Source organism: Marmota marmota, unplaced genomic scaffold, assembly GCF_001458135.2.
Source record: "Marmota marmota marmota unplaced genomic scaffold, marMar, whole genome shotgun sequence".
Lineage (NCBI taxonomy): Eukaryota > Metazoa > Chordata > Mammalia > Rodentia > Sciuridae > Marmota > Marmota marmota.
The window spans coordinates 9027534-9051132 of NW_025999977.1; the positions used below are offsets into that span (position 1 = coordinate 9027534).

General features: G+C 38.0%; 1 protein-coding gene across 3 annotated transcripts in view; it reads left to right on the top strand.

Moving 5' to 3' along the window:
* LOC107137246 (WD repeat containing planar cell polarity effector) overlaps positions 1–23599 on the top strand; it is a 487063-nt gene that overhangs the window by 117561 nt on the left and 345903 nt on the right. The window lies entirely within an intron of this gene.

Sequence of the window (23599 nt, forward strand, 5' to 3'; positions counted from 1 at the left end):
AGTAGATGGGGTAGAGAGAAAAGATGGGAGGGGAGGGGAGGGGAGGGGAGAGGAGGGGAGGGGGGATAGTGGAGGATAGGAAGAGAAGCAGAATACAACATACACTCGTATGGCAGTATGTAAAAAAGTGGATGTGTAACTGATGTGATTCTGCAATCTGTATATGGGGTAAAAATGGGAGTTCATAATCCGCTTGAATCAAATGTAGGAAATATGACATGTCAAGAGCTTTGTAATGTTTTGAACAACTAATAGTTAAAAAAAAGAGTGGGGTGGGTGTAGATATGTGGGAAGCAATGCTCAACTTTTCAAACTAGGGGACAATTCATTTCTATTAAAAACATAAAACAATGCATAAGATCCACATCAATTATCGAATTTTAAAATTCCAGTTTTAGTTGTTCCATAATGGCATGAGTCACCAATAGTTTGATCAAAATATAAAATGAAAGCCCATCATTACAACCTCCATTTCATCTGTAATCTCCTAGCAGAGTTTTAGTCACACAACACCCAGCTTAGAAGCCTATATCACCCTAATTCCATCCCCTTTCTCAAGCTATATTCAGGCACTGAATTGCCTAAATCCCACCTATAAAATCTTGAAGACTCCCAAGTTCACACAGAGACCTTTCTCCATTTCTGTTGTCACGGTTCATCTCTCATCTACAATCTACTTCATGAGGGATTCCATATTTTCTTCCTCCAGATCCGATCCGCGCAGTCTGAGCCCAGCTGGGAGCTCATCCCCACCAGCAGTCTCCAAAGTTCTCCTCTCTTATCTCCCCATCTTCTTATCTATATCCAGTCCTAAGTTTCCAGAGGAGGACATTATAAAACTGGCTTTATAAAATTATATAGTTTCCAAAAACATGTTTCAAGTATAAACCACAGCTCTTGAAGCTCTTGGCAGCTTTGTTCTCAGGTTACCTGATAATTTCCCAAAATAATAGTGATCCTGTATGTGGCACTGCCCAGTTTAGGGAAGGGAAAACTATCAGTTAATAGTTAAAAATTTTATCCCGCTACTCAAAAAGATACTTTCCAGAATCCCTCAACTGCACAAAATCACAAGTGTCAAGGAGGCCCAAGAAAGCAGTTGAGTTTTCTTGATTGCTGAGCTGAGCTGTAAGCCAGGAAATAAGCAAATGGAGGCAAACACAGGGCTGATCACCTTAGGAAATCTATGGCCAGTGAGCTTTTGTCTCTCAACAATAGTGGTATCTGTGGGGAAACTTTTGCAAATAGGGAACGTCATTTTGGATTCATGAGGGGAGATAACATTTATTTGCACATACTATTGGGATGAAATTCTCCATGAAATTTTTCACATTTCTGCACTATCTGGACTTTCTGAACAAAGAGCTTTGCAAACTGAGTTAAAGAAAGATTGAGCCTGGTGCAGTGGCACTCACCTGTAATCCCAGCAGCTCATGAGGCTGAGACAGGAGGATCACAAGTTCAAAGCCAGCCTCAGCAATGGTGAGGCCCTAAGCAATTCAGTGAGACCCAGTCTCTAAATACAAAATAGGGCTGGGGGATGTGGCTCAGTGGCCGAGTGCCCCTGGGTTCAATCCCTTGTACCAAAAAAAAAAAAAAAAAGAAAGAAAAAGAAAAGAAAGAAAGATTGAATGGCAAACATGCCTAGGAAGTTAGAACATTTCTTGGAGACATTAAGAGGCTTATCTTTCCTGGTGCTATTTGTCCCTCTCTTTTGGAGACTTTTGCTGACATTCCAAAGTAAAGGTAAGGTCAAAGTCTCTGTTCTCTCCCCTTCCCTCATGTGTGTTTGTGTGTCTGTATATTTCTGTGTAGATTTGTGTCTGAAAAGGAGGATGAAAAAAATGTGTCAACATTCCGAATATATACTCTAAATCTCATAATTTTGGTGTTTCTCCAGAGGGAAAACCCTGTTGCATGTACAATGTAGCATCAGCCTCTCACCTAAACTTGGGGCTCAAGGAACTAGCACTAAGATGCTGTATGAGACAGGCACGTGGTGTATGCCTGTAATCCCAGTGACTCGGGAGGCTGAGGCAGGAGGATTGTATTTAGTGAGGCCCTAAGCAACTCAGCAAGACCCGCTTTCTAATAAAATATTAAAAAGGCTGGAGATGTAGCTTGGTGGTCAAGAGCCCCTGGGTTTAATCCCTGGAAAAAAAAGAAAGAAAGAAAGGAAGGAAGGAAGGAAAGAAGGAAGGAAGGAAGAAAGATGCTATGTGGATAATAAGTGGTCTGTATTTTGGTCCAAACATCTTTTGTTTCCTGTCAGAATACGAATATATATTTATATTTACACACATACATATATAATATACACAGGCATGTAGCACATCTAGCACTATTTTGTTTAATCCTGAAAAAAGCCCCAAGTCAGATAAAGTATTATTACCATTTTATAGCTGAGCAAACTAAAGTTCAGAGAGGTAGTTGTTTGCCTAAGGTCGATGTGATCGATGGCAGAGGTGGGTTTCAAATTCAGCTATTTAACACTAAAGTTTGTGCTCTTTCTACTTTAATAGTTACCACTATTGTGGTATGGATTGACCTCTTTCTATCTCAGTTTCCCTATATTTAACAAAATTAGATTATATGGCCACCAAGATCACATCTATCATTTTAAAATTCTGTGCTTCCCCTTCTATCTTGTCTTCAAGTTCTATCCAGAGACACCCTTTTGTTTTGCCAAGTGACTATGGATGGCTTTCCTTTGAGTCTTTGTTCAACTCATATTTTTCACCTGGAAGCACTCCACTCTTTGAGGTCCTGTTCTTATACCAAAGCACCGGGATTATTAAAAAAGCCTTGGTGATGGCTGTCCCCCACAGCACCAACTGTCTACAACATTCATTATTGATTTTGGCATCAATTACTTCACCTACTATTTTGTTTCATAGATAAGCTTCAAAATTCATCACCAGCGTGTAAATGTTTATCTCCACAGCATCTTGAATTTGAATAGCTACTTAGGTTGACAACAGAAAATTGTAACAGAAAGAAATTTGTGTTTATTTGTATTAAAGGTGAATCAAAAATCACATCATAAATGATAGCAAAAATATCCTTTTGTCTTGTTTCAGGTTCCATATTTAGCTTGATATATGTTCGTTCTGGCATTATTTTGACAAGCATGTTTAATACATGATTTTCCATCATGTATTGATTGTCCTAGGAGTTTAGGAAAACAATCGTGAACAAATAAATGTGGTCCTAGCCTTCTAAATGTTTACAGTTAATGAAGTGATCAGGAGGACACGCATTAACTGAACACTCACTGCCATAGATGGGCTTCTAAGACAGTTCCCAGCAATCCCTGCTACCTGGTACTCAGGCCTGTGTGGGGGCTGAACTTACTGTCTCACTTTTAATGAACACAATACAGAAAAAGTGATGATTAGGCACAGAAAACTGAGAGCTGTCTTGCTACCACTCTCCCTGCTGGCTCCGTCTCTTTTATGCCTTTGCTTGCTTGCCTCATTTTCAGATTCCATGCTTCCCCTAATTTAAACCTCATGTTGAGAGATTCTCTCTGGAAAGGCCCATGTGGCAAGAAGTCAGGAGTACATAAGGAATTGAAACTTCAGGTCAGTGGTCTGCAGGGAAGTGGGTCCTACCAGCACCATTTGAATGAACTTGGAAGTAAATTTTCTCTAGTTGAGTCTTCCAGTGAGAACTCACCAGATGACACTTTGAATGCAACTTTGGGAGGGATCCTAAAGCAGAAGTCCCAGCTAATTTTTCCTATAGAATTCATAGAAACTTACCCACAGAAACCATGAAATATAAATATGAATTGGTTATTTTAAATATAATTGTTTCACTCCTGGGGATTGAACCCAGGGCCTTGCACAGTAAATACATGTTGTTTTAAAGCCACTAAGTTCTAGGGAGATTTGTTATACAGGAACAGATAATTCACACACTCACACAAATGTACACATATTTACAGATGGTGCTAAGTGCTACGAAAAAAACAGTAAAGAATGGAATTAAGAGATTATAACAAGATTCCCTCATTTAAATTTAGTTTCCTATTTCCTTCACTTGGGTATTGAATTTTATTGAATATGTGTAATTAGTTGGTCCTTTGTAGTGATACTGAAGAAAACATTTTCAACAATAATTTATACTTGAATACATTCTTATGTGTGGTGTTCTCTCTAAACTCAACTACTAAGCCCTTTTAAAAATAATACTATAGCCAGGCAGACAGTGGTGCATACCTGTAGCAATTTGGGAAACCAAGGCATGAAGATCACAAGTACTAGGCCAGCATCAACAATCGAGAGAGACCCTCAGCAACTTTGCTAGACCTTGTCTTAAAAATAAAAAATAAGGGGCTGGGGTTGTGGCTCAGTGGTAGCGCGCTTTCCTAGCATGTGTGACGTACTGGGTTCGAGTCTCAGCACCACATACAAATAAATAAGATAAAGGTCCATCAACAACTAAAAAATATTTTTAAAAACAAACAAACAAACAAACAAATAAGTAAAAAGGGCTGGGGATGAAGCTCAGTGGTAAAGCATCCTGGGTTCAATCCCCAGTCCTCCTCTCCTCTTCCTCCTTCTTTTCCTCCTACTAAATGTTATTAAAAATCAAACATACTTTTGTATTTTGAAATTTTCATTAGGTTCATAACACACTGAAACACAGAAGCTGAGAATAGTTCAGAACTTGATGTTTTGTTTGTAACCAGAATAACAATATAAGACAGAGGAGAGAATCAAAACTCAGTGACAGGAAGCCTGATGGAATGGACATTGCTTTCCTTTGTCTATATGCTTTCCCTTTTCTTAGAATAGTTTCACATCCATGTTCTTTGTTGAATTATTCTTACCTGACTTCCTGCAGTTTTCTTGTGGCTGCCAATCACAAGACCTATTTCCTTACCCTCAGGGCACAGTTCAAACTAAGTCTGTCCCCAGAGTTTCTCATCCTGAAGCTGGGAAAAGGTTTTATCCACTGAGCCACATCCCTGGCCCTTTTAAAAGATTTTTTTTTTTTTTTTAAGTTTTGAGACAGGGTCTTGCTAAGTTGTTTAGGGCTTCACTAAATTGCTGAAGTTGTCCTTGAACTTGCCATCCTCCTGCCTCAGCCTCCCAGGATGCTGGGATTATAGGCAAGCACCACTATGCCCAACTGGTTGTCTTGATTTTACAAAGAAATCAATTCCAAAGTATCTTAGTTGCAGCCTATCATCGTATTGTTGGAGACAAATGTTATAGTCACCTTCCAAAAACAACTCTGTTTTGTGAAAAAACACTTTAGTGGATCTTTGGTCATGAAAAAGTAAATCTAGAAGGAGTTAGGGATGGATATAGTGTTCACCACAATCCTTTAAAAGGTATTTTCATTGTGGCCAAGTTGCATCTTTGCAGAGATTATTAAATGGAGGATTTTCTTTGATCTTGAGTGTAAAAGAGAAGTTAGGATCCTGGACTGCAAGTAGAACATGCAGCTGGACTGTAACTAGCTGATCCTACAACCTGGCCGTAGAACAGGGACTGAAAGTATAAGTGGCCATTAGAGACCCTCACTCCGTAGAAATCCATGGTCCCATATTCAATATTTTCTACGCTATCAGTTTCATGGGGCTGCTGTAACAAATTACCACAAAGTAGGTGATTTAAAACAATAGAAATAAATTTCTTCACCATTCTGGAGGCCAAAAGTCCAAAATCAGGGTGTCCTCTCTCTCCAGGCTCTAAAGGAAAATCTCTAGCCTCTCCCACCTTCTACTGGCTGCAGATTTTCCTTGGTTTGTGGCTGCACCACACTAACCTCTGCCTCCATGGTCACATTGCTTCCTCCTCTTCTTTGTGTGTCTATGTCTCTCTACATTTCTTGGTCTAATCTTCCTTTTATTCATAAGGGTATATATGATTGTGGTTAGAGCCCACCTGAATATGCAGAATAAGTACCACCTCTGAAGATCCCTAATGCAGGCTAGGAATGTAGCTCAGTGGTATGGGGCTTGCCTACCATGTGTGTAGGCCCTGGGTTCAATCCCCAGTACTACCAAAAAAAAAAAATTTTTTTTTTAACTTAAAAACTTATTAAGATCCTTTTTACAAATATGATAACGTTCACAGGTTCTGGGGATTAGGACATGTTTTGGGGTGGGTCATCATGCAACCTACTAAATCTGCTTTTAATTTTTTTTTTCTTTCTATTAAGCATTGTAATTCTTTCTGGTGTCCTGAAATTTTCAGTCAAGTGTGATTAGCCCTCATCTGGTTTTGGTGCAGAGACTCATCCACTTGAGATGAAGTTGTCAGCAGGAGACCAGCTGAATATTGCGATTAGTGAGAGGAAGCCTGGGGAGATAGAACAGTGGGGCAGAGCAGCTGGCCGGCTGAGATGATGAAGAAAAGGTGGTTCTGACTTATGGAACAGGACAGTATTTCCCAGGGATTTCCAGGAAGGCTCAGATCCTGAAACCCAATAAATCAATGGGCTTTGTCCCATTACACAGGGAGGGGTGGGTGCAAATTATTGTTATTTGAGCATTAAGAATCAGCATAACCCACAACTTGGGAACTACTAAATTATCTGTATTTTTAAAAATATGCTGTATTGTTTTGATTTCATAATAAATAAGGATAAGCATTATTTTCAATGGCCTTACTTGATTACAGTTCTTTACTCCACACTGTTTTGAATGGTTTCCTCTTCTGTATTCTCTGATGTCCTCCACAGTTACTTTCACTCACTGCAGTTTCCAAGTGACCTTTCTACAGAGTCAGTACATAGGGCTGATTACCCCATAGCAAAAATGCCACATAAATGTATCTGGCTGCAAAACAGCTGGCATATCCTGAGAAGTACTTTCTTAAATCATCCACTCAGTCTTTTTCCAGGAATGCATTTGGACATTTGATACAGATTATCCAGAGAAAAGTTGACCTGGACCTTATGTTCTCTGCTTGTAATTATAAGGGAGATATAAAGCAACTCTCTTCAAACTGCTTAAAACTCAAACTGAGGCCTTGTTTTTGTTCTGTGTTTTTAAACCAGAAATAGAATCAGAGATATTGTGTAAAGCAAGATTAGGGCAATGGAGATATAGAACATACTCAGACCCATAGTGGACAACAGGATGCCCAGAGAGGCTGGGATTTTTTTTTTCTTTTCTTTCTTTCTTTTTTTATATTTTTATTTCACTTATTTATTTTTATGTGGTGCTGAGGATCGAACCCAGGGTCTCACATGTGCGAGGCGAGCGCTCTACCACTGAGCCACAACCCCAGCCCAGGGTCATACTTTTTTCTAAAGTTGAAGAAATTGCCAACTAAAAAGTTGTAAGTTGTCCTTTATCTGTGAGAATGGAAACTTTGGGGGTAGACCATTTTAGATTACAACTTTGGTGGCCACTTTTAATAAAGCAGATATAAAACAAGGTTTGTATTTCACAGATGTAGAGCTGTCTGGGTGTTGAAGGTGGTAGGGGTGAGCTGGTCCCTGCCTAGCAGAGCCAGCTGCACCAGCCTGTGAGTCAGACTGAAGGTGTCTGCTCCAAGGATGGGCCTGTGGACTCTGAAAGTCCCAATTTTTAGAACATTTTTATAATTTTTTTCTGTTTACTAATAATAGAAAATAGAGTTAATGTTTTTTCATGGAATGTTTTCAGAAACAAATTAATGGCCCCAAATGGGAAATACTAGTATATATTGAGTCTGCCCCCTCATCTCCACCTGCTCCACCACATTATTGTTTAAGCCCCCGTTTCTTTCCTTGGTTATTGCAGTTGCCTTCAAATGAGTCAATTTGCTTCTATGCCTGCCTTCACCTACCTCCAGAATCTTCTCCATAGAACACTAGAGTGAATTAAAAATAATAATAATAATAATAACTCAGAATCTCTCATCCCTACTCAAAACCTTCTCCAATAATTCCCAGCTGCTATAGTTTGGAAGTTGAATGTCTCCCCAACGTCCATGTATTAAAGGTTTGGTCCCCAGGGTGGTGTTATTTGGAGGTGCTGTGGACCTATAGAAGATGGGGCTCTATGGGAAGTCCTTAAGCCATTGTGAACCTCAAATGAATTATGGGATCCTGGCCTGTCCTCTTCATTTCCTGGCTCATGAAGTGAGTAGTTTGCTTCACCATGAGTTTGCTAGAAGCCATAGCAATGGAGTTACTAGATCATGGACTGAAATCTCCAAAACCATGAGCCAAAATAAAAATTTTCCCTTTATAAGTTAATTACCTCAGGCATTTTGTTACAGTGATGGAAAGTTAACTAATATATTAACCATACTTAAAATAAGGTAGCCCTGGGCTGGGGTTGTGGCTCATTGGTAGAGTGCTTGCCTCACATGCATGAGGTCCTGGGTTCGGTCCCCAGCACCACATAAAAAATAAACAAATAAAAATAAAGATACTGTGTCTTGGGCTGGGGATGTGGCTCAAGCGGTAACACGCTCGCCTGGCATCCTCAGGGTGCTGGGTTTGATCCTCAGCACCATATAAAATTAAAAAAATAAAAAAAAAAAAAATAAGGTAGCCCTTCCCATGGTGTGAATGTCCTCACAAAATCTCGCCCCTTCTGACTCCCTCAGATTCAACTCTTGGCATTCTGCTACTAATTTCATTCCAGCCACTCTGGCCTCCCAGCTTTTACTTTACTTTGTGAAACATGCTTCAACCTCAGGTCTTTGATGCTTACTTGGAATTCCCTTCCCAGAAAGTGTCATGGTTGTTTCTCTCATTTCATTCGCTTCACCAAAAATGCCTCAGAGAAACCTTTCCTGACCACTCTATCTTAAATAGGAGACATCTTTCATCACTGCCTGCTTTCTCTGCTTTCCTTTCCTTTATTGAACTTATTATACTCCCTGACAGTCTTTGCTTAGTATTCTATTGTCTGCCCCCACCTTGAATATATATCTATGGGGGAAGCAACGTGTTATTATTGTCCTATCTTTAGCACCTTGTATAGTACTTGCAGGTATACAGTAGGTATTGAGGAAATTATCTTTGATGTTGTTGTTGTTGCTCAAGTCAGCTTTGGTTCTTTGCCCTCTCAGTCTTCATTCTAGGTCTAGTCATTGGCTCCTGAGTAATTTCTGACCAGTTGTTCTTGGCTCTTAAAATACGTCTCAGTGTATGTGTGTCTCCTTTGCTTTGTCCCATTCTGGCTTCCAGTCAGGTCCCATGGATCTCTTAATTCTCTAGTATCCCAGGTATTTAGTTTTAGGGTTTTGTTTTTGTTTTTGTTTTTTTGGTGCTAGTGCCAACTATCTATTCTCCATGAATATCAAAGATTTTGCATTTCCATGACTTCCAAGCTCCCATCTCAGTTTACATCTAGGGCTAACCGATCCTGGTCCTTTGGAGAGTTCCAGGTCCTGGGAAGGGAGGCAAATAAGGTCTCCCTTAGAATAGCATGTGTAGCATGATACTTTTTTGGTAAAAAGGTTGAAAACAAGGAAACATAGATTTTGCTTCTGTATACATCAAGTTCAAGGTCAGCCTCAAGCAACTTACTGAGCCTCTAAGCAACTTAGTGAGACCCTGTTTCAAAATAAGAAATAAATAAAAAGAGCTGGGGCTGGGGGCTGGGGTTGTAGCTCAGTACACACCTCACATGTGTGAGGCACTGGGTTTGATCCTTAGCACCGCATTAATATAGATATTATGTCCATCTACAACTAAAAAGGAAAAAAAAAAGAGCTGGGGATGTAGTTCAGTGGTAAGTTGTCCCTGGGATAAGTTCCTAGCACTCCCCTCCCCCTCTGCCAAAAAGAAAAAAAATCTCTGAAAGGATGCACAAAAATTGGTAACAGTGATTACCTGAGAGCAAGGATGTGTGAACAGATAGAGGATGGGGTAGGGGAGACCTCTCACTGCATGCTTTTCAATTCTCTTTTGAACCATGTGAATATATTTTACATTTTAAAAATTAACCCACATTAAAAATGGGAAATAAGAAACTTTTCATGTACTACTACTAAAAGATCTCTAAGACATACTATTAAGTTTTTAAAAAGTATGGAAGAATGTATAGCAGCTGATATCATTTACGTCTATATGCATATACATGTTTGTATTAGACATACACATGTAGCATGAATATGCATGTATGTGTATGCTTGTAATAATAGAATTTCTGTGGCAGAAGATACTATTTAATCAGTGACAAATGCCTCTAATAGCAACTTCCTGCCCATCTAGACCCCTGGTCATTTTTCAGGTGATGAGAAAAAAATGCAACTATTCTATCCCCAAAGACCTCTATTCTGCCATTGATACTTTTACAAAGTTTATTCTTTCTCTGCTTCATTTGAAATAGTTTCTATTGTTTCCTCATCAGGCTCACTGATCTTTTCCTTTGCAATGTCCAACCTGCTATTTATTTTGTATAGTAAATTATCACTTCAGGTATTGTATTTTTCACTTCGAGAAATTTCTTTTGCTTTTTTCCTGAGGTTTTTATGTTTTCCATTTATTTCTTCATTATGTTCTTGAATCCTTTTATGTCCTTGAGCATATTTATATTATTTATGATAATACTTTTATATTTTTCCTAATCCTATCATTTGTCATTTCTGAGTCTGCTCCTATCAAATTATTTTTCTCTGCATTATGGGGTACACTTTCTTGTGTTTTCACATGTCCAGTAATTTTTATGTGTCTGAGTGGTCTTGGCCAAAGGAAATGTCTTGGCCAGATGTTGCCTTCAATTTCACATTACTGAGTACTGGATATTATTGTTTTCCTTTAAAATTATTTGACTTTGTTTTGGTAAGAAGTTTTTTGCAGATTAAGCTCATCTTTTCCAGGCTTGCTTTTAAGTTTTTTAGGGTATGTCTGGCATAGGTCTAGGTCTCATTTAGCTCTACTATTAAGATTTAACCTATCTGAGGTCTCTACTGAACTTCCTGTTTCTCCACTCCAGCTGGTGGGAATCTGATTCGGTTTCAACTCTGTGTGAGCTCTGGGTAGTATTTGGCTTAAACTGCCCCAGTAATTCTTCTTCCTCAGTCCTTTGTCCAACCTCATGGAGTTTCACCCTTTCTTTGTATGCACAAGTGATGAGAGTCATCCATGTATGGACTACATAGGCATCACAGCCAGTGATAGGAGAATTTGGCATCTGGAAACTTCCAGTGGAAATTTCCTCTAGCCAAGACCGCCCAGACACATTGTGAGCCTTATTCAGCTCTGCCCCAGGTCCCACACAGCACTGGAGATGGAGTGACCTGCTGTAGACACATAACTTCTCATGAATGGGTGTGACCTGCCAAGATGCCAATCAACCTGCTGACTGCAAGACATCATGAAGTAAGACTCCATCCCTGAAGCCTTATCTCTGCCTTTGATGTACCTCCTTAAATAAACCACTGGAGCCATTTTCTAATTTTCCAGCTTCAGCTCCTGTGTGGACTGGATCTATCAGGCACTCTGCTTCAAAACTATGATTCTGACTCTGCTTCTATGTCTTCACTAATTATTTCTAACTCATCTTCTCTGGTGCCTTACACCCTCCTGGGCAGGAAGAAGGATCCCCTAGCAAAGCACTGGCTGACTCCTCATACACAAGTTGATAGTCAAAGTCTCAAAAGAACCTCTGCAGATTTCTAGACCTCTTTCTCTGTAAAGTTTCCTCCTACCCATTATTTATGATCTCTGTCTCCATGCAGCAAGACCAGCAGGCTCTATTTGATTTCCCTCTTCCTCAACCATTTCCAGAAAATTGCTTCTAGGAAGAAATCAAACAGTTGTAAAATCCGTCTTTTTAATCCCCTTCTCTTCAACATTCTAGGGCTGCATTATCTATTCTTCAATATCTGAAAAAATATCGTCTCTTTTTTTGTCTAGTTAGTCAGGTTTCCTTTATGGGGATGGGAGAAAGTACAGACCTGTAGTGACTCTTTTAAGGGCCACAATCTTACATTCAAACTCTCAGGGATTATATCCACCTGTATTCTTTACTTATTGATTGAGTACAAATGGAACCAAGATACCCCACACTGAATTGGACTTAAGTTTTTCAACCAGATACCACAAGCAGTTTAGCTTGTAGTAAAATTAGGCCAGGCTTACCTTCAGAGCCATGTGCATTCCATTTCCAAATCCTTTCCTCAGGTTTCTGTCATCTCTATTCTATCAGAACCATTTCCTCCCAAACGTATAAAACATTTAAAAAGTGATCAAGCCTTAATATAAGGAAATGACGCTCCAGTGCTGATAAATTCAGGCAGATGGCGGAGACTTTGAGGCATGCAGGGGAGCCATCTGGTGGGATCCTTTCACATAGTAGCCTACTTGGAGACCCAAAGAGTACTGATTTCAAGCAAATATATGTCTTCCTTCTCCTATTAAATAAAAACTGCACCTTTGCTTGAATTGAGATCTGCTTCACCTGAGGGTTTTATGGTTTCTCAGTGAAAGTTCAAGGATATGAATTTCAAAAGAATCTATGAATTGCTCAAGTCTTATGACCCAACTTCACCCAGAGATTGTGCCATCCAAGTTCCTGAATGCCATGTAAAAAGCTCCAAAGTTAATTGGAATAGTGGTGTGTGTGTGTGTGTAACTTCTATCAGGTTAATGTTCTGTCCTTCCCAGGACTTCACAGAAGCAACTCTGCAAATGTCACAGGAGGGTCCATGTGGACTACTTATGCCAGTCAATATTGCGTTATCTGAAGAAATATCCCCCTCAGAACTGCAGCATTTAGCTCACTGACTGAACCAGACTGTGGGTTTAAATTATCTCTTTCTCCATATGGAGCCAAGGCTTAAATTAGGCAGCTTATATCCATGAGGAAAGTTATAGCTTCAGGAACACATGGCCAGATAATAAGAGTGTGAAAATCATCCTGATATAAGCCATGTGCTTATTGAAATCTTATCCATTCTTCAAGGCAAAGCTTAAATAACCACTTCCTCTGGGAAGTGGTGATGGCTGGTATTATGTGTCAATGTCAACTGAGCTAGGCCGTGGTACTGAGTAATTTAAACAAGCACTAATCCAGATGTTGCTCTGAGGGTATTTTGTAGATGTGGTTACCATCTATGATCAGTTGACTTTCAATAACGTTTACCCTAAATAATAAAACTCCTAAATAAGACTTCCTCAAATCATTTGAAGGCTTAAGAACAAAAAATGAGGTTTACTGAAAAAGAAAGTCTCTCTCTCAAGGCTGCGACATTAACAACTGCCTGAGTTACTAGCCTGCCTGCCCGCCCGCCGGATAGATTTCAGACTTGCCAGCCTTCACATTTCATGAGCCAATTTCCTAAAATAAGTCTCTGTATATGTACACACACACACACACACACACACTCTCACACACTCACATGCATGCACTCAAATCAGTGTGGTTTCTCTGGCAAATGCTGACGGAAACAGAAGCCTTTTCTGACATCTCTAGCCCAGAGTGATTTTCCCCTTCCTCTCCCTTAGCACTTACCATGCATTACCTTTATTTTTATGATTTAATGTCTTCTATCCACAAATATTTATGGTCTATATTTTTAACATACCCATACTTGTTAAAGGACAAAGTTGCTATAATTAAGAGACTCAAAAGTACAGTGGCTTAAAAAAAATGAATTTGTCTCTGTCAACATTCAGGAGAGTGAGACATGCGGGCTGACAGAGTGGATTTGCTGTAGAGGGTCAGAAAGCAAGCCAGGACATTATTTTTGTTTGTTCTTGCACCTCCACAAGTATAGTCTTTATCTGATGATACTCGTGAGTTTGTTTATAGGTATTTGAGAGAGGTAAATTTCTAAAGCCCTGTAAATCTATGTCCACTGGGCTACCGCCAGCTCCCCGTGCTCTAGCTTTCAGCCCATGTGGCAAGACACCTGGCAAGGTATTTGAAAAGGACTTATGTTGCTTCACCTCCTACCAACAATTCTGCCATTGTAATTATTTATCTCTCCACCATAGAATCTGCCAATCCTAAGGCACTGTAACGCTCATTGCATGTAACTATGGTTCCTGTTCTTTCTTCTCACCCTCCAACACTATGGGGACCAAGGCAGCTGGTCAGTTCCTAAGAAAACTGACTGATGCTTACTGACAAAGACCTCCAGGAAACCCTCAGACTGACCAAGGATTTGCACAAGAAGTAAAAGCCTCAATTCAGAATTCTTCTCACTTTGTTTACCTTCCTTTTATTTTTATTCACAGAAACATCAGTCACATGGACCTTACCTTTTCCCTATACTTGGACTTCCTCCAGAGAAGCTACGTAAGATAACATGCAGGTCATTTAAGATAAGGATACAAGCCCAGGCAAACTGCAGTATCAAAATCACTAAGAAGGGTATGTCCTGGAGGGGAGATAGGAACTGCCTTCCTTACTGAAAATGGTTTTCAACGGGATAAAGCCACTGAGGTGTTCAAAGTGTGTGCAGCCAATGGGCGGGCAGTTTAAGCATCACTGGGGAGCATAGAATTGCACATTTTTTAAAAATTAAAACAGTTTTTTTACTTGTTGTTTTTAGATATACATGACAGTAGATTTATCATTTATTTTATGCATAAAATAAATATTATGCATAATATTTATGCATAATTTGACATATTATGCATAAATTGAGTTAACTTCCCATTCTTGTGGTTGTACATGGTATGAAGTTACACTAATCATTCATTCATATATGAACATAGGAAAGTTATGTCCCATTCATTCTACTGTCTTATTCTCATCCTGCCTCATATCCCTTCATTTCCCTTTGTCTAATCCAAGGAACTTCTGTTGCTCCGCCCATTGTGTGTTAACATCCACATTTCAGAGACAAAATTTGGCCTTTGGTCTTTGGGGTTTGGCTTATTTCACTTAGCATGATAGTTTTCAGTTCCATCCATTCACAATGTTCCATTGTGTATATATCCACATTTTCTTTATCCATTCATCTGTTGAAGGGCACCTAGGTTAACTATTATAAATTAAGCTGCTATAAACATTGATATGGCCGCATCACTGTAGTATGCTGATTTTTAAGTCCTTTGAGTATATACCCAGGAGTGGTATACCTGGGTCAAATGGTGGTTTCATTTTAAGTTTTCTGAGGAATCTGCATACTGCTTTCCAGAGTGGTTGCACCAATTTGAGAATTGCAAATTTTCAGGCCCAGCACAGACTTACTCAATCATAAACTCAGGAAGCAGGGACCAGCAATTTGTGTTTTAGCAAGCCCTGCAGGGGCCTGAATCAAGCTAAGTTTGAGAACTACTGCCCTGAATAAATCTGTGGAAACTGCATCCCCATACCACCTGAGCAAAGGTCTTGGAGATAACATCTGAATTTACTAATCCCAATACCTCATTCCAGACCTGTAAAAGAAGCCATAGCCTCTGCTGGAGTCTTGGGTGTACATATCAGTGTTTGGGGATATCTCTCTGGATCACGGCTTTTGGTTTCCTTCACTTATTTCCCTTGGTTCTCATTCTGGATCCCACTCAGAGCCCCTCTGTCTCAGATTTGGGTTTGGTTTGGGCCTCTCTGACTCAGCCCTCTATGTTTATGCTTTGTCTAGTCTGTCTCTTTGGTTTGTGGACCAACCTTTCCTCTGGATTCTATCTCTGTTTCCTTTTTGCTCTAATCCCTGAAGCTATTGATTATCTTAGCTGCATTTCAGGCCTCAAACTTTCTGGGAAAGGTTGATAGAATGCCAGATAAACCCTCCTTACCTCTTTAAAAAAATTACCAGGCTGACTGATTAGAGAACTGATAATGGATGAATGATGAAATTTAAGAAGGACAAATGTTAAAGTTCTCCTGGGGAAAAGAGTTTGGCATTTCCTCAGAAAGTTAAACAGAGTTGTCATATGATCTAGCAACTCTACCACTCCAAGATGTATAAACATATTATTATGGTTTGGACATGAAGTGTCCCTAAAAAATCTCATCTGTTAGGTAATGCAAGAATGTTCAGAGGCAAAATGATTACATTATGAGAGCTGTAATCTCTATATGATGGATTAATGATTTGAATGGACTACTAGGTGGTAACTATAGGCAAGTGGAGCATGGCTGAAGGAAATGGGTCATTGGGGCATGCCCTTGGAGTTTATGCCCTGTCCCTGGCTTCTTTGCTTTCTCCCTCTCTGCTTCCCAGCTGCTGTGAGTTGAGCAGTTTTACTCCACCACACCCTTCTGCCATAATATTCTGCCTCACCTCGGGCTCAGAGCAACAGAGTCAGCTGACCATGTACAGAATCTCTGAATCTGTGAGCCCCCCCAAAATTTTTCCTCCTCCAAGTTGTTTTTGCCAGGCACTTTGGGTCACAATGATGAAAAGCTGACTATATTTTTCAAAATATATATTTTTCAAACATATATTTTCAAAAAAAGTTATATATAGATATTCACAGCAGCAATGTTCACAACCTATAAAAGGTAGAAAAGACCAGCAACTGAGGAATGAATTAACAAAATGAGGCATCTGTGCATAATGAAATATTGTTCAGCCATAAAAAGAAATGAAGTGTTGTTTAATGTTACAACATGGACAAACCTTTAAAACACATGCTAAATGAAAGAAATCTGATGCAAAAGACCACGTCATATGATTCTATTTAAATGAAATGTTCAGAATAGATATGTTCATAAATAAATAAGTGGGTTGATTAGGGAAATGATGTTTAATAACTAACACAAATTAGTAATTGTCAAAGGATGAGGGAGGAGATAATAGGGACTAACGAGAAATAGGTAAAGGAGTTTCTTTTGGGGTGATGAATAATGCTCCAGAATTAGATTATGGTGATAGTTGTACAACATAGTAAATATACTGAAATGTATACTGTAAAATGGTGATTTTTATGTTCTATGAAATATTTCTCAATTTTTAAAATGCTGTAAAGGAAATAAAGTTAAGTGACAAGTGTTATACTTGTATCCCAAATATCAATTTTGGGTTCTATCAATTGCCAAACAGCCATCTATGTGAAAATGACTTGGGATTTTTAGATGATTGTAGCTTAAAAGAGACAACTTTGCAATCTATCTGCAGGGAAAGCTAATGTAATCTTTGATTACAATCAACTATATTCTAGTTAAGGGAGAGAATAGTCATGTTTTCTTCTATATTCATTAGAGTGAGCCATATCTAGGGTCTTGAGTTTAATTCTGAGCATTTAAGACAAAATTTAGTCATAAAAGGAAGTTAATTATTTATGATGTAATGCAATAGATGAATCTCAAAAGCGTTATGCTGATAAAAGAAGCCAGATACAAAAGGCTAATATTTTTATTACTCTATTTATACAACATTCTGGAAAAGACAAGACTAACTACATGAATAAAATTGTATTGGTGGTTGCAGGTTATCAGAAGATGGGAGTAACTGAAAAGGGGTACCATATGGTAGGGTGATGTAAAATGCTTTGATTGTGGTGGTAACTGTACAACAACACATTTGTCAACTCATGAAACTATATACTCCAAAGGGTACTTTTACTTACGTATTTTCTTACTTAAATAAGAAAGGAATACTGACAAGTTGAATTTTAGAATACTAACAAGTTGAATTTTCCCTAGATCAGAAACAAAGGTTGTTTCTGATTCTGGGCCATTTTGAATAAAAGCTGTTGTCCACACTCATGTACAGATTTCTACATGAACATTAAATCTTGATTTCTTTGGTGCCTGGGAGTTTAATTGTGGATTTATATGGTAGTTGAATGTTTAGTTTTTCATGAAACTGCAGAATTGTTTTCCATCATAGTTGTGCTATTTTTATGTTCCCACTAGAAATATGTGAGTGATCTAGTTTCTCCAAATTGCCAGCATTTGATCCCTCTATTTTCTATTTGAGTCAGATTTGGTCAGTGCTTTCTCAGTTTTAGCAAAAAAGTCCAACATCTCTGGAAAATACCTCTCAGCCCTAGGGAAATTGGGGTTAGAGTAGTTACGATAGTGAAGAAGCTTGGAACAATGTATAATGAGAAAAACACAAAGGAAGCAGACTAAAGGACTGTTATGTGTCTGATGAGTTGGCCACTAATACAGGAAAGTATTAGTTCTAGAACAAAGCAGATTTTGCCTTAAAAAGCAAAGAACAAGTCCCATCATCATACTCTCTTGTAGGGGATGGCTGCCTTAAGCAGCAGCAGATCCAGTTATCCCCAAATATTCAGATGACTATCCAGGGGTCAGCTGTTGGGGAAGCTTATGCATCAGTAAAGATCAGTTACATCTTTGGTTTTCAAATGCTAGTCTGAAGACTGCCAGTAATCCGATGGCTCCCAAAGGCCAAGGAAGTTGTTAGAAATTTATATTACTGAGCCTTTCTCCTGGAGGTCTGATTGTCCAGAGTTCAGATTAGGATCAAGAACGAAGACTTCTATTTCTTTTTAAATTAAGTTTTAAATTTTGAGGTAAATAGGACTTCATATATAGTTGCCTCCACCCCCCCACCACCAAAAAAAATAGAGAGAAAACTTTGTACTTTTTTTTTTTTTTTTTTTTTGGTACCAGGCATTGAACTCAGGGGCACTCGGTCTCTGAGCCACATCTGCAGTCCTATTTTGTATTTTAGAGACTCACTGAGTTGCTTAACCCCTTACTTTTGTGAACTCGCGATCCTCCTATCTCAGCCTCCTAAGCTTCTGGGATTATAGATGTGCGCCCCCATGCCTAAAAATAATCTTTGACTCATTAATTTTATTTATTCATGTTTGGGTTTGGGGACTCAACCCAGGGCCTCATGCAGCCAGGCAAGGGCTCTACCATGGTGCTACATCCCCAGCTTAGCTTTGTATCCTTTATCCGGCTTTTGCATGATATCATAACCAAGATATTGATATTGATACAGTCAAGAAACAAAAATGTTTCCATCCATACAAGTTACCTAGAGTTGCCCTTATATAGCCAGGCACATTTCCCTCTTGCTCTGACCCACTCCTTAACCTCTGGAAACCATTGGTCTACACTCCATGCCTAGAACTTTATCATTTGAAGAACGGTAAGTGAAATCACATAGTATGTAACCTTTTGAGATTGGCCTTTTTCTCTCAGCACAATTTTCCAGAGATTCATCCAGGTTGCTGTGTGTATCAATAGTTCATTCCTTCATATTGCCAAGTAGTATTCCATGGCAGGGATATGCCCACAATGTATTTAACTGTAAAATATCCAGGTTGTTTCTGGTTCTGGACCATTCTGAATAAAAGCTGTTGTCAGCACTTATGTACAGATTTCTTCATGAGCATTAAGTCTTGATTTCTTTGGTGCCTGGGAGTTTAATTGGGAGTTATATGGTAGTTGAATGTTTAGTTTTTCTTGAAACCGTAGAATTGTTTTACATCATAGTTATTCTTTATGTTCCCACTAGAAATATGTGAGTGATCTAATTTCTCCAAATTGCCAGCATTTGATCTCACTATTTTCTATTTTAGTCATTTTTAAGGTATATAATAATAACTCATTATGGCTTTAATTTTTATTTCTCTAATTTTAGGCTAATGATATGGAAATTTTATTTTGTATTTTTACTTGACATCCATGTATCATCTTTGGTTAAATAATGTCTGTTTATGTGTTTTTGCTTGTTTTCTAACTGGATAGCTTTTTTCCCCCCTGTTGTACTTTTAGAATTCCTTACAAATTCTAGATCTGTCTTTTGTTAGGTATTTTATTTGAAAATATTTTTGCTTTGTCCATGGCTTATCTTTTCATCACCCTAACAAGTCTTTTTATAGAGAATATTTTTTTCCATTTTGATGAAGTCCAATTTATCAGTTTTCCTTTATGGATCATGCTTTTGATGTCAAGTCTAAGAATTCTTTGCCTAACTGTAAATCCTGAAGACTTTCTCTTATTTTTTTGTCCCAAGATTGTGCTATGCTTCACATTTAATTCTGTGATCTAGTATGAGTTAATTTTTGTATAAAGTATGAGTTTTAAGCTGATTCATTTCATTGCCTCTGGATGTCTGTTTTAGCATCATCTGTTAAAGGGGTTATCTTTCCTCCATTGATTTGCTTTTGAACGCTTGTCAAAAATCAGTTTGGCATATTTGCATGAGTCTCTTTGTAGGTTTCTATTATGTTCCATTTATATATGTCTTTAGTCTCTGCCAGTATGACTCAGTCTTGGTTACTGTAGCTACAGTAAATGTTGAAATCATGTAGAGGGATTCCTCCTACTTTATTCTTGTCAATTATTCTAGCTATTTTGTCTTTCTTTATACATTTTAGAATGATCTTTTCTATATATACAAAAACCAGGATAAGATTTTGATAGGAATTGTGTTAAACTTATTTACCAGTTTGGGGAAAATTGACATCTTTATTATTTCATATCTTCCAATCCATTACACGGTGTATCTCCCCATTTATTTATATATTTGATCTTTTAATCAGCCTTGGTATTTTTTGGCATAGTACCATACATGTTTTGTTAAATTTATATATTAAGTTACATGTACCCTTAAGTATCTTTATCTCCTTTTTTAAAAAAATAAATAGCAAACCTGGCACAGAGGGGCACAGCTATAATCCCAAAGACTTTGGAGATTGAGATAGTGTTCCTAGGTTCAATCCTCAGTACTGCAAACAAGAAAAAGAAAAAACAATTTAAAAAGTAAATGGCATTGCATTTAAAATTTTGGTGTCTATTTATTCATTGCTCGTATATATAAATAAAACTAATTTTTGTATGTTGACTTTTGTATTTTTGTATGTTGACCTTGTTGACTGCAACTTTATTGAAAGCACTCATTAATTCTAGGATATTTTTTAAAGATTCCTTGGGATTTTCTATATAGATAAGCCTGTCATCTGCAAATAGGGAGGTTTGAGGTTTTCCTTCCAGTTTGTATGTATTTTGTTTTTCTTTTCTTGCCTTATTGCACTGACTAGAACTTCCAGCACTATCTTGAATAAGAATGGAGACAATAGAAATCTTTCCTTTGTTCCAGATCTCAAAGGTAAAGTGTACAATATTAGTTTGCTAGAACTATGCTATAGTTTGGATAAGTCCCTCAAAGTTCCCTCAAAAGTCCACGGTTTGGTCTCCAGGGTGGCACTATTGGGAAATGATGGAGACTGTAGGAGGTAGGACCTAGTGCGAAGTGTTCAGATCATTGGGAGCATGCCCTTGAGGGGGATTGTAGGATCCTAGTCTCTTCCCAGTCATGAGGTGAGTGAGTGCCACTTGCTTCTGCCATGATGTGCCAGCAAAGCCGTAATGCACCAATCATGGACTAAAAGTCCCAAAACTATGAGTCAAAATAAACCTTTTCTCTTTATAAATTGATTATCTCAGATATTTATTATAGTAATAGAAAGCTAGCACGTCATGAAAAATATGAATATTTTAAACATCTTCTACTGAGCAAATATAATTTTCTTTTGAAAGTTAAAAGGTTAAAAAATAGCATTTCCCCCTACTGTTTAGGAAATAGTACCTTTTCTTGTCATAACATAGAAAAGAGGCAGGTGTCATAATTCTATTTTATAGAGCAAGAAGCTGATATGATTGACTATTTGATAACATCACAATTATGATCTTCAAAAACATTTTAAAAGTACAAAAAAGCTTCTCTGTGTTATATTAACCTAGTTGGCTAGAATACAAAAGTTGTTGGTTAAATCTACTTGGGTGCCATAATTCCAGATTATAACAATCTTGAGGAAAGATAACAATGAATGAGCTTTGTGTTTTGAACTAAAGGTTGTCTACCTATATAGAAACAGAGAAAAATAATTCAATGTTTGAGGTCAAAATTCTAGGAAACAAAATTAACTAATCAAGATCAAAGCAAAAAAAAAAAATCATCCTTTTGATAACATTAAAAAAAGTACTCTTTAATTCTATTTCATATTAACTAATCATGGCGCTTTTAGAATAAAATCAATAATAATTGTTGAAAGTTCACCAGATACAGAGTATGATGCCTTATACAGAGTATAAAGTTTACCAGATAAAGAGTATAATACAGGTACATAATATAGGACATAGGTCTTGCTCTTGAGGTGGTTACAGTCTAGTGAAATAGGGAAAAGTAAAAAGTACTAGCAGTTCAGGTTTAAAATGAGGCGCTACTGTAAGGTAGTATGACTAATGGTCAATGAGTTAGATGTACCAAAAATTTCTATGGGAGTTTCGAGGAGGAAGGATCATTTCAGATGAGCGTTATGGAGATGGTAACAATTGAATCAAGTCATGAAGTGTAGGAAGTATGTGGATAGATGGAGGTGAAGGAGGATGGATATTTCAGTCCTTGAAATTCCCTCTGTTGGAGTCTTTTTGTAGGAAGCTATTTGGGTAATTTTCTTGTATTATCTGAGTTACCCATGACCAAGCATACTGATACAAGCTTAAAATTCTTCTCTACCCTTCATGTTTTTTTTTTTCTTCTTGTTCCCCAAATGGCCCCCTGACTGACATGGGTTGGGGGAAGCCAGCGGCAGTCAAGAAATGAAAGAGGTTCAGAGAATAAAGAAAATCGTTCTGGGATAACTAATGGTGCTTGTGTTTAATTTCACATCTTTACATGGATCAGGATGAAACAGACCCTTCTCACCACCATACAATTTACAACCAATTTAAAACAAAATGATTATCTCTTTTCTGTCAAGTGTAACACATTCTAAAAGAGCTGCAGTACCCATGCTTCAAAAAGTGAACCAAGGGCATGCGGGATTGTGTCCACTAGAGCTCAAAGGTATTGAATGATAAAATGTTCCAGTATGGCAGTGATCAGCATCTGAGGGATGAAGAAAGAAGATAATCACTAACCATTTGACAATTGCAGTAAATAAATTCAGAACGGGGAAAACAAAAGACCCAACACCTGGGCAATTAAATTCTTAATAATAAATTGTGATTACACTCAACTGTACTGTCTGGGTGAAGGAACACAATGAAGTTCATTTAACTCGGTTGCAGATTGTGCCACCCTTCCCCCTTTAAGCTATTAAGTTCAAAGATGCAGTTTACCCCCAGGAAATAAAGCCTTCCAGATAAAGCCTTCCTAGTTCTCTACTCCATTCCATGCTGGCTGAGTTTTCATTCTAAGCACTTGCTTCAGCATTTGGGAGAATCTTCTTCTCAACAGGACATTGGTATCTGAGCAGAATAGAAAATTGTTTCCATTTCCAGCTCAAAAGTGCCATATTTACATAAGCTTCTCTTTCATTTAAATCTGTCTTAATCCTCAAAGATTTAGTAGTTGAAATGCAAAATGCATTTTTTTTAATAAATAAAAAAATAAGGGAAAGCAGACTGTACAGATGAAGAATTTTAACAAATCACTTTTTTAAAAATGTTGTCTTGCCCGAAAGCAGGTGGTTTCAAGATATTGTCTTGTATTTTCCCTGATAGACAATAAAATAGAAATAAAAAGTTATATGTATATATGTATGAAGATGTTCAGAACAAGCCACCTCAAATACGCTGTTTCGGCATATGGATTATTTTGGGCTATGGAAAATTGAGAACCAGGTCTTTACCTCAACTACCAAAAAGTATATACAACCCCTCTTTGGTAAAGGAAATTTCCAGTAGTCAGTGTGCCAGGATGAAAACTCCTCCCAGAGATAATTTTATCACCTGACTCTTACCTACATGACCAATATTTGTTCATTATACACTGCCTCCCCATCCCTTCCCATAATTTGCCTCCAC